General features: G+C 40.4%; 1 non-coding gene across 1 annotated transcript; it reads right to left on the bottom strand.

Moving 5' to 3' along the window:
- Positions 1–295: 295 nt before the first annotated feature.
- Positions 296–377, bottom strand: Trnas-gga (transfer RNA serine (anticodon GGA)). Its single transcript is given in 2 exon segments — positions 296–330; positions 340–377. It is a non-coding gene; the product is annotated as a tRNA-Ser (tRNA).
- Positions 378–10,699: the final 10,322 nt, after the last annotated feature.

Below are 10,699 nucleotides of genomic sequence, written 5' to 3'. Positions count from 1 at the left end.
CACCGTGTCTTGTTTCCAGAGGTTACCTTATTGAGTAGAGCGCGGGCAAGCAATTATGTAACAGACATCACACACATCCATGCCCGAGGCAGGATTCGAACCTGCGACCGTAGCAGTCGCGCGGCTCCAGACTGTAGCGCCTAGAGCCGCTCGGCCACTCCGGCCGGCAGTCGAGTAAAAAAAAAAATGGTTCAAATGGCTCTGAGCGCTATGGGACTTAACATCTGTGGTCATCAGTCCCCTAGAACTTAGAACTACTTAAACCTAACTAACCTAAGGGCATCACACAGATTCATGCCCGAGGCAGGATTCGAACCTGCGACCGTAGCGGTCGCGCGGTTCCAGACTAGCGCCTAGACCCGCTCGGCCACTCGGGCCGTTGGCAGTCGAGTCGAGTCGCAGCCTTGTGAAGGAGTAGTTGTTGAGTCGTGGAGAGAGGGTGTTGTATCATTGCAAAATGAGTCTGGATAGTGGACGTGCTGCATAGAGATATCTATTTCAGATGTTCCATGACGTGTAACCTGAGGCTGAAGGATGATTTTTAAGATGACCGTGTAAGGAGATAGCACTTCAGAAAAACGTAATTTGTTTTGAGTTTGTTAGCTGCAAGCGCTAATTCAATAAATATAGCTGTGCAAAGTTTTCAATCAATCTAACAATATCTACGTGTTCGTAATGAGGGAGAAATGTCAAGCATGTGTTCAGTATTGTAACGAAGTAAGCATTCCTTCATTTAGATTAGTTACACAGTACTGCATTAGGAAACCAAGAAACCAATTTTGGTAATAAAAATATTTTGTAGTAGCAGAAATTAATATCTACGACGATGTGGAGAAAGACAATGTTGATTGTTCATATCAGTTTGAGTTTAGTGTCATTAAACGCAGTGAGCCTTGTATAATCCGCACAACTTCGTCAAAACCTCTCTCTCTCTCTCTCTCTCTCTCTCTCACACACACACACACACAAGTACACATCCACATTTTGGTCTCCCAATCACATCTCAGTAGTTTAGCAGCCACTGAAATGAAACAGCCAATCACGACCAAGTATTTTACTGTACTGTCACACACTGCATGCGCTATGTACACCAGAGTCAGCCACATTGTTCTCACTTGAGTAAGTATCATCTTTTTACCCCACCTGGTGCAAGGCACAATGGACCGCCAAATTAAATAACACAATATTGTTTCCATGGCTAAATTGTCTGTATTATTGTTTCACTATAGCACAAAACTCATGTGTCTCACTTACTGGCACTAATGATTTAACTTAGAGGTTGAGGTGTAAGTACCACAATGATATTTCCACGTTTAAATTGACCAATATTTATCAAAATACGTAAAGCTGTTGGCATTTCGATCTTAGGCCTGTTTGAGGTTCTGTTCCAATATTGGTACAAAAACGAATTTTCGAGGAACCGACAGGAACTACATTGCTAAGGCTCCCTAAAAAGCTTACAGACTGTATCTCCTTTCCTTTCCATGGACAATTACTAAAAAATACCAAGATGTATATCATTTTTAGCACGCGACGTCACATTTTCCAACTCTTAAGCATAACAAACCATACTAAAAATGACATGTTTTAGGAAATCTTTAATTCAGTGCATCGCTTCCAGTATACATACTGATAATACGCCAGGATAGCCACGAAGAGAACCAAGTAAAACATGTTAGCTTGATAAACACTTATATTAACATGGTCACTGCTCGGTTTGTTTTCCTTGAAAGCATGAACTCTCCTCAGGTTTAGAAATTTCTGTGGACCTTTCATCGGTAACATTACCAGATGTCATGTTCGTTTTGTTTGCCGATGATACAAACATTACAATAAATAGCAAATCAAGTGCAATCTTACAAAGATCGGCTAATAAAATATTTGTGGACATTAATCACTGGTTCCTAGCCAACTCTTTGTCACAAAACTTTGAAAAAACTCACTACATGCAGTTCAGAACCTTTAAGGGGTGTCTCACGAGTATGTGCCTAACATACGATGACGAGCAGATAGAAGAAGTAGTCAGTGTTAAATTCTTGAGATTACAGCTTGATAATAAATTCAACTGGGAAGAGCACACCACAGAACTGCTGAAGCATCTTAACAAATCTCTATTTGCAATGCGAATTGTGTCAGACATGGGGGATATAAAAATGAAAAAGCTGGCATACTATGCTTACTTTCATTCCATAATGTCATATGGGTTTATTTTTTGGGGTAATTCATCAAGCCAAGCTAAAGTACACACACACACACACACACACACACACACATATATATATATATATATATATATATATATATATATATATATATATATATATATATTCATTGTAAATAATTATTATAGTAGTTCTATTACATGTTTATCACCTCATAAATAAAAAAAAACTTTTTATTTTAAATTCAGTGCATTTGTGTTTGTAAAATGATTCTTTCATATAGTGTTCAATAAAAAAAAGAGAATCATTCCACTTGGGACCTGTGGAATGGTGCATTAGGTTATTTGTTTGAGTTGTAAATATTTGTCATGTATTATTGTTTTTCTGACATGTTCTACATCATGGAGGACCTCCTCACTACGGATCAGTTGGAATGAAAGTAAATCTAATCTAATCTAAACAAGGTTACACACAGAACAAAGTTCGTTGTCCTATAATGAACGAAATTTCGATCTTCACACTACATTAAAATATCAATGAATCAAAATTGCTCTTATATATCAAAATACATTAAGATTTATTCTATAACAGTCACAACAAATGTGGATCACTTATTTAGCACTGTAAATCTAACGTATAGGTAATGTACATTTGGTGAAATATCGTTGTGACACTCAGTTTGAGAGCCCACAGTCGTGTTTTAGGTGTCAAGTGTACCTTAATCTGTATCAGTGGTGCCAGTAAGTGAGGCACATGTGTTTTGTACTGTTACAGAAAAATAATACAGACATTTCAGACACAGAAATAACATTGTGATATTTGAGAATTCATTGTGCCTTGCACCAAATGGGCTACAAAGTTCAAACTTTAGTGGCAGCCAAGTGATATACAGAGAAAAATATGGCTAACTCTGAGGTACATAGTGATTGGCAGTTTCGTTTTAATGGCTGGTGAAATACTGACCTGTGATTAGGAAGCAAAACGTGTGTGTGTGTGTGTGTGTGTGTGTGTGTGTGTGTGTGTGTGCTGGTGAAACTTTATGAGTCATGCAAGGCTTACCAGAATAACTGCACTTGTAACATCCTATGTGCCATTAAAAATAAAGATAGTTTAATGCAAAATGAATTACAAAGGGAGATTCTTACAGAATTAATAGGACTGAGAGCATAATTGCACACTGTCGAAACTGAAACGTAACTTATAAAATATAGAGCGAAAGGTGTGAAACGCTCATGAGCATAAGCAGAGGAACTAAGCATTTACGATTACAGGAAACTATATTAAATAATGTTGAGAAATCGACTGTAGAGTATATAATTCGATTCTAGCTGCATACTGTTTCGATTATAAAACAACGTAAATTATCACAGTTGGCAAGACACGATAAATGTTTCCTACTAGATCATAAAGAAAGCTGTGATGTGCGGGATCACAATTGTGCATAGTATTTTTGATTTAGCAGTAACTTGCCGGCTGCAAACGTAAAGTACTGCAATTGTAACCTCCATGTTGTACACGTATTAATGACATTGTAACCTATGTGTTAAGATACAGAAAAGATGTCAGCTAGGAAATGTAGCTAAGTGTTTTACACGTAGAAATGTAAACTGAGAATGCAAGCTATATGTTGCATATTTATTATGACTTGGAGACTGAACTTACATATTGTAGATGCATTAAAAAATTGAAACTGTAATCTATTTGTTGTAGATATAAAATAGATAAGATTAAAAATACAGAGAAGACGTATACTGAGAAAAGAAGCTATATGTTCCGGATGAATTATGAACTGAAATTATAATCTGTATGTTATGAATGTATTATGAAACTGAAATTATAATGTGTGTATTGTAGATGTATCATGTCAATGCAACATATTATATTTGGCTTCATATCTAAGCGTTTTTCTTGTGATCTGTACCTGTCAGGCACGTTTGAATTTCCATAACAGGCAGAATATTTGTTGTGTTAGAATCACTCTGACTGATCTATTCCAAAAAAGAAGCCTGGCTTAGGAAGGAGTTGCTTCATATTAATGGCCAGTAAAATACTGTGCTGAGACAGGGAGATCTAATCATCTCTGTGTTGTCCTAGAAGCTCTCTGATTAGCTGATTTCCAAAACAGAGGTGGGGTTTAGGAGAGGGGGTCACGGTGGCGTCATCTCGCCTTTGCTACCGAGCGAGGTGTCGCAGTGGTTAGCACACTGGACTCGCATTTGGGAGGACAATAGTTCAAACCATGTACGGCCATCCAGATTTAGGTTTTTTGTGATTTCCCTAAATCGCTCCAGGCAAATTCCGGGACGGTTCCTTTGAAATTGCATGGCCGATTTCCTTCCCCAGCCGGCCGTGGTTGGCCGAGCGGTTCTAGGCGCTACAGTCTGGAACCGTGTGACCGCTACGGTCGTAGGTTCGAATCCTGCCTCGGGCATAGATGTGTGTGATGTCCTTAGGTTAGTTAGGTTTAAGTAGTTCTAAGTTCTAGGGGACTGATGACCTCAGAAGTTAAGTCCCATAGTGCTCAGAGCAACTTGAACCATTTGAATTTCCTTCCCCATCCTTGAAACAATCCGAGACTGTGTGACCTCGATGTTGACGGGACGTTAAGCCTTAATCTTCCTTTCACCTCTGCTCACCTTGCCACATCCCAGCCCCTGCATGTAGGCAGTTTTGTGAGGGTTCTCTCGTGCGCTAGTCATGTGCATTTGATCCAGATCGCCACTGCATTCGTACCAGTAGCTGCAAAGACTCTGCAAGACTCAATTCCTATAGGACTTCCTAAAGTTGTTCACAACTATCGTTGTTAGGAGGTCAATCCCCTGTTGAAATTACACACTTCAAATCCATCCTAACATTATTTCTGCATGTATTTTAGTGACTAAGTCTGACACGTTGCCTTGCTAAACGTCACAGCTGAAAACCTATAGGTGCGTAGATATTGATGACTAACAAATTCTGTTTGTTCTGCAGTACCCCCACCCTGCCAGAAGAATTACCTACGTAAAGGGTGGAGTAACCTGCTAATACAAGGTGAATCACATTAAATTTGCACCCCTCTTATTATGTGAACCGTTCGAGACATCGAAACGTGGTTTTCGGCCTATAATAATACGCAGTGGAGCATGTAATTTTGATGAATGATTAACATACTTAACTCTTGTGTCAACCGAGCCGAGACATTCAAGATTGATATTTTTTTAAAAAAATGTTATATTTATTATTAAGTCCTTTAATTCCTTTTGTGGACATAGGGCTGCAACAAAGGATCGCCATCTTGTTCTTTCTGCTGTTAGTATTACATTCCTCACTGTTGACCTTCTGCTTCCACGTCATTCTGGGTCTGCCTCGGCTCCGACGTCCCTGCGGAAGCCAATAAAGTGCTTCCTTCGCAATATTTTCATTTGGTCTCCTAAGTGTATGTCCCAACCATCTCCAATTTCTGCTTATTATCTGTAGCTCAATTGGCTTCTGGCTGGCTCTTTCCCAGAGTGTTTCGTTACAGATGACATTTGGCCAACGTATCCGCAGGATGTTCCTCAGACATCTTTTGTTGAATGTCTGCAGCTTATGGATTAGCTGTTTTGTCACCCTCTACGTTTCACATCCATACAGAAGCACAGCTTTTACATTACTTTCTAATATCCGCAATTTGGTCCTCAATATTATTTCCTTCCATCTCCAGATAGAGCGGAGAGTTGTAAAAGCCCCTTTGGCCTTGTTGATGTGGCTGTTAATGTCCTCTGTTGCACCACCATATGGTGTAGTCATGCTTCCAAGATAGCAAAACTTATCTACCCTTACGATTACCTGGGTCCCAAGCTTAAGATCAGCGGTGTTATCATTTGCCCGCATGTCTTTTGTTTTTTGGACATTAAATTTTCAAACCGATTTTCTTCGCCGCAGATTTCAGATCTTCTAGTTTCTCTTTTTTGTCATTGAGGCTGTGGCATAGAAGGAAAACATCATCTGCAAAATCTAGGCCTTCTGGATGTGTTCCATTGCTCCATTTTATTCCCTTCACTTTATCCATTGCTTGCGCCATTACAAGATTCAGTACTGTGTTAAAAAGTATCGGTGAGAGCATGCACCCTTGCTTAACTCCTGTTCTCACTGCTATTGGATCTGAAAGCACACACTGATGTTGAACCTATTTTTAAAAAAATAGAACAATGTAATCCCTTAACTACAATCGAAAGCTTTTAAAAAGGCGGATACACGAGGCAACGGTTGTTAATATTGGCGTTGACATGTTTCATAAACGTATCCGAAAAGTTAGCTAAAATTGAAAAGCAATGCAGCAAGAATCGGCTATTGACGTATAGACACCATCATTTGGGACTCTCGTGTCAGGCTCTTGCATTACATGCAACAAGACGACAGGCCTGCGTTACTAAAATTAAAGGTAATTGCTATTGGTGCTACGTTATACGCCAAAGATACAAGGTTAACCTCTTTATGCAAAACACCTTTTGTTTCACCCATACATGTTTTAGCACATTTGTGCTATCGTCAGTGGGTTTAATTTTTATTTTTAACTGTAAAATTGTTATTACATATTAACATTTGTGTTGTTTATAACTTTATGTCAAAGTTCCATTCGTTGCCTTTCCTGCATAACAATTTCCGTTTGAATTTTTAAGAGTGTTTGGTGTGTCTGACTACATTTCCAGGCTCCCGCAAAAGGTACAGACAAAAAAATTCTGGAAAGTCCTGTTTTGTCGTCGCGGTGACTTTGTGGATGTTATGAAAAGGACTCAGGTTCGTTACAAGTGGAATTTCTTCTCGTGCGAGATAGAGATATTTTCGTGATGGCCTTGTTTGCCTGCGGCCATCGGTGAGGCCTATTGATTAGCCGGTGGGTTAGATCCAGGGTCCGTCAATGGATCAGTGTCCCACCAGTTCATACGAGCGCCGTTAGTTGCGGGTTCTGATCAAGTCTACTCTCATGGACCCTAAAGACAAGAAACGGAGCGAGAGAGCAAAAACCTAATGCTCAGGCCCATATTACAATGTTAAAGTTCTTTGGCAAATATTTCATAAAAGCTAGGAGTACGCTTTAACTTTCATAAAACATATAATAAAACTAGCCCAGTACATCGTTAAAGGCCGTATAAAACGTCCTTTATAAAACATATGAGACTAAGATATTTTACGGAGTAATAACGGCTTTAGCGGTTACTGCAGAGAAAAGCTGAATAGTGAAGGTAAGTGTCTCCGCATAGTTCAGCACAGCCTCCAGATGTGTACTGAGCTCGTTGTTTGAAAGTTCGCTCATGCTTCGAGGGGAGCTTAATTGTGGCACTGCACCACATGTTGCACACGTGCGTGGCAGACCAGCGTATACATGGCCAGCTATTAAAATGGCAACAGTATGAAGGCAGCATGCAGTAAACGTCAATTTGGCGTCAAGTGTACGACGTGCTTGGATATTTATTCATTTATTTGCTGCGTTAGGTTCATGGCCCGCCTCCTAGATACAATGACGTATCCTACATTCCAGCAACTACACTATTAATAATCATAATAACAACAATGAAATGATATAAAATTGCCAAATTTCTTCACAATTTGTGTGGACAGTGTTGCTTCATACAACACGAATAATTGAACAAATGACCGTTCTGTTAGTGTTTTGCGCAGTTTATCCCTTCTTAAAGAAAAAGAACTGCTGCCTACATAAGTAACTTAGAAGTACACGACTGGCCATTACAATTGCTACACCAAGAAGAAAAGCAGATGATAAACCTGTATTCATTGGACAAATAAAGTATACTAGAACTGACATGTGATTAAATTTTCACGCAATTTGGGTGCATAGATCCCGAGAAATCAGTACCCAGAACAACCATCTCTGGCCGGAATAACGGCCTTGATACGCCTGGGCATTGAGTCAAACAGAGCTTGGATGGTGTGCACAGGTAAAGCTGCCCATGCAGCTTCAACACGATACCACAGTTCATCAGGAGTAGTGACTGGCGTATTGTGACGAGCCAGTTGCTCGGCCACCATTGACCAGACGTTTTCAATTGGTGAGAGATATGGAGAATGTGCTGGCCATGGCAGCAGTCGAACATTTTCTGTATCTAGAGAGGCCCGTACAGGACCTGCATTATCCTGCTGAAATGCAGGGTTTCTCAGGGAGCGAAGGAAGGCTAGAGCCACAGGTCGTAACACATCGAAATGTAACGTCCACTGTTCAAAGTGCGAACAAGAGGTATAACCAATGGCACCCCATACCATCACGCCGGGTGATACGCCAGTATGGCGGTGACGAATACACGCTTCCAATGTGCGTTCACCGCGATGTCGCCAAACACGGATGCGACCATCATGATGCTCTAAACAGAACCTGGATTCATCCGAAAAAATGAAGTTTTGCTATTCGTGCACCCAGGTTCGTCGTTGAGTACACCATCGCAGGCACTCCTGTCTGTGATGCAGCGTCAAGGGTAACCGCAGCCGTGGTCTCCGAGCTGATAGTCCATGCTGCTGCAAACGTCGTCGAACTGTACGTGCAAATGGTTGTTGTCTTGCAAACGTCCCCATCTGTTGACTCAGGGATCGAGACGTGGCTGCAAGATCCGTTACAGTCATGCGGGTAAGATGCCTGTCATCTCGACTGCTAGTGATACGAGGCTGTTGGGATCCAGCACGGCGTTCCGTATTACCCTCCTGAACCCACCGATTCCATATTCTGCTAACAGTCATTGGAACTCGACCAACGCGAACAGGAATGCCGCGATACGATAAACCGCAATCGCGATAGGCTTTATCAAAGTCTGAAACGTGATGGTACGCATTTCTCCTCCTTGCACGTAGTATCACAACAACGTTTCACCAGGCAACTGCTGTTTGTATATGAGAAATCGGTTGGTAACTTTCCTCATGTCAGCACGTTGTAGGTGTAGCCACCGGCGCCAATCTTGTGTGAATGCTCTGAAAAGCTAATCATTTGCATATCACAGCATCTTCTTCCTGTCGGTTAAATTTGGCGTCTGTAGCACGTCATGTTCGTGGTGAAGCAATTTTAATGGCCAGTAGTGTAGATAACCCTGACAGAGGAACAGCTTAAATCACTTAATAAAAGCAAGTCTTCCTGTCCATATTGTACACCGAATGCGTTCCCTTCAGAATATGCTGATCCAGTAACTCCATACTTAGCAATCATATACAAGCACTCATTCGACGAAATATCCGTATCCAAAGACTGGAAAGTTGCACAGTTTACACCGATACTCAAAAAAGGAAATATGAGCAATCCGCTGAATTACAGATGCATGTCACGGATGTCGACTTTTTGTAGGATTTTTGAACATATACTCTATTCGAAAATTATGAATTACCTCGAAGAAAACGATCTATTCACACACAGTCAGCACGGATTCAGAAATACATCGTTCTTGTGAAACGCAACTGGCTCTTTATTCACATAAAGTAATGAGTGCTTTCGACGGGGGATCTCAAATTGATTCCATGTTTCTGGTTTTTCAGAAGGCTCTGGACACGATCCCTCTCAAGCGGTTTCTAATGAAATTACGAGTCTATGGAGTATTGTACGACTGTAATCGTGATTTTGTGTCAATAAAATCACAGTTCGTAGTAACTGACGGGAAGCCATCTATTGAAACAGATGTAATATCTAGGGTCCCCCAAGGAAGTGATACATACCCTCTACTGTTCGCAACCTATGAAAATGATTTAGGAGAAAATCTGAGCTATCCTCTAAGATTGTTTGGAGATGCTGCTGCTGTCATTTACTGTCTAGTAAATTCATCAAAAGATCAAGCAAAATTTTAAAAAAATCAGACAAAATATTTGAATGCTGCGAAAATTGACTATTTCCTCTAAATAATGAGAAGTGTGATGTTATCCACAAGGATACTAAAATGAGTCCGTTAAATTTCAGTTACACGATAAATTACCCAAATCTAATGGCTGTCAGTTAAACTAAATAACTAAGATTAAAAATAAGTATAGCTGAAACTGGAGCGATCACATACATAAAGTAGTGGGAAAAGTTAACCAGAGACTGCGTTTTATGCACAACACTTAGAAGATTCAACAGGTCTACTAAAGAGACAATACAATTGTCCGTGCTCTTCTAGAGTACTTCTGCGCTCTGTGATATCCACGTCAAAAGAAGAGCAGCTTGTTTTGCATTGTCGCGCAATAGGGGAGACAGTGTCACGGATATGATTCGCGATAGTGGCAATCATTAAAATGAAGGCATTTTTCGTTGCCTTGAGATCTTGTTACAATATTTTAATCACCAACTTTCTCCTTCGAATGTGAAAATATTTTGTTGACGCCAGTCTACATAGGGAGAAATGATCATCGTAATGAAATAGGAGAAATCAGAGTTCGCTCGGAAAGATTTAAATGTACGTTTTTCTCGCTCGGTGTTCAAGAGTGAAACGGTAGAGACACAGTCTGAAAGTGCTGCGATGTACCCACCGCCAGGCACTGAAGTGTGACTTGCCAAGTAGTCATGTAGAAGTAGATGTAGATGTTGAAGATATAAAATATGCAAGAAGACT

This window comes from Schistocerca nitens, chromosome 3, assembly GCF_023898315.1.
Source record: "Schistocerca nitens isolate TAMUIC-IGC-003100 chromosome 3, iqSchNite1.1, whole genome shotgun sequence".
In the NCBI taxonomy this organism is placed as follows: domain Eukaryota; kingdom Metazoa; phylum Arthropoda; class Insecta; order Orthoptera; family Acrididae; genus Schistocerca; species Schistocerca nitens.
The sequence above is the reverse complement of the archived record's forward strand: the minus strand, read 5'-3'. Positions and strand labels throughout refer to the sequence as shown.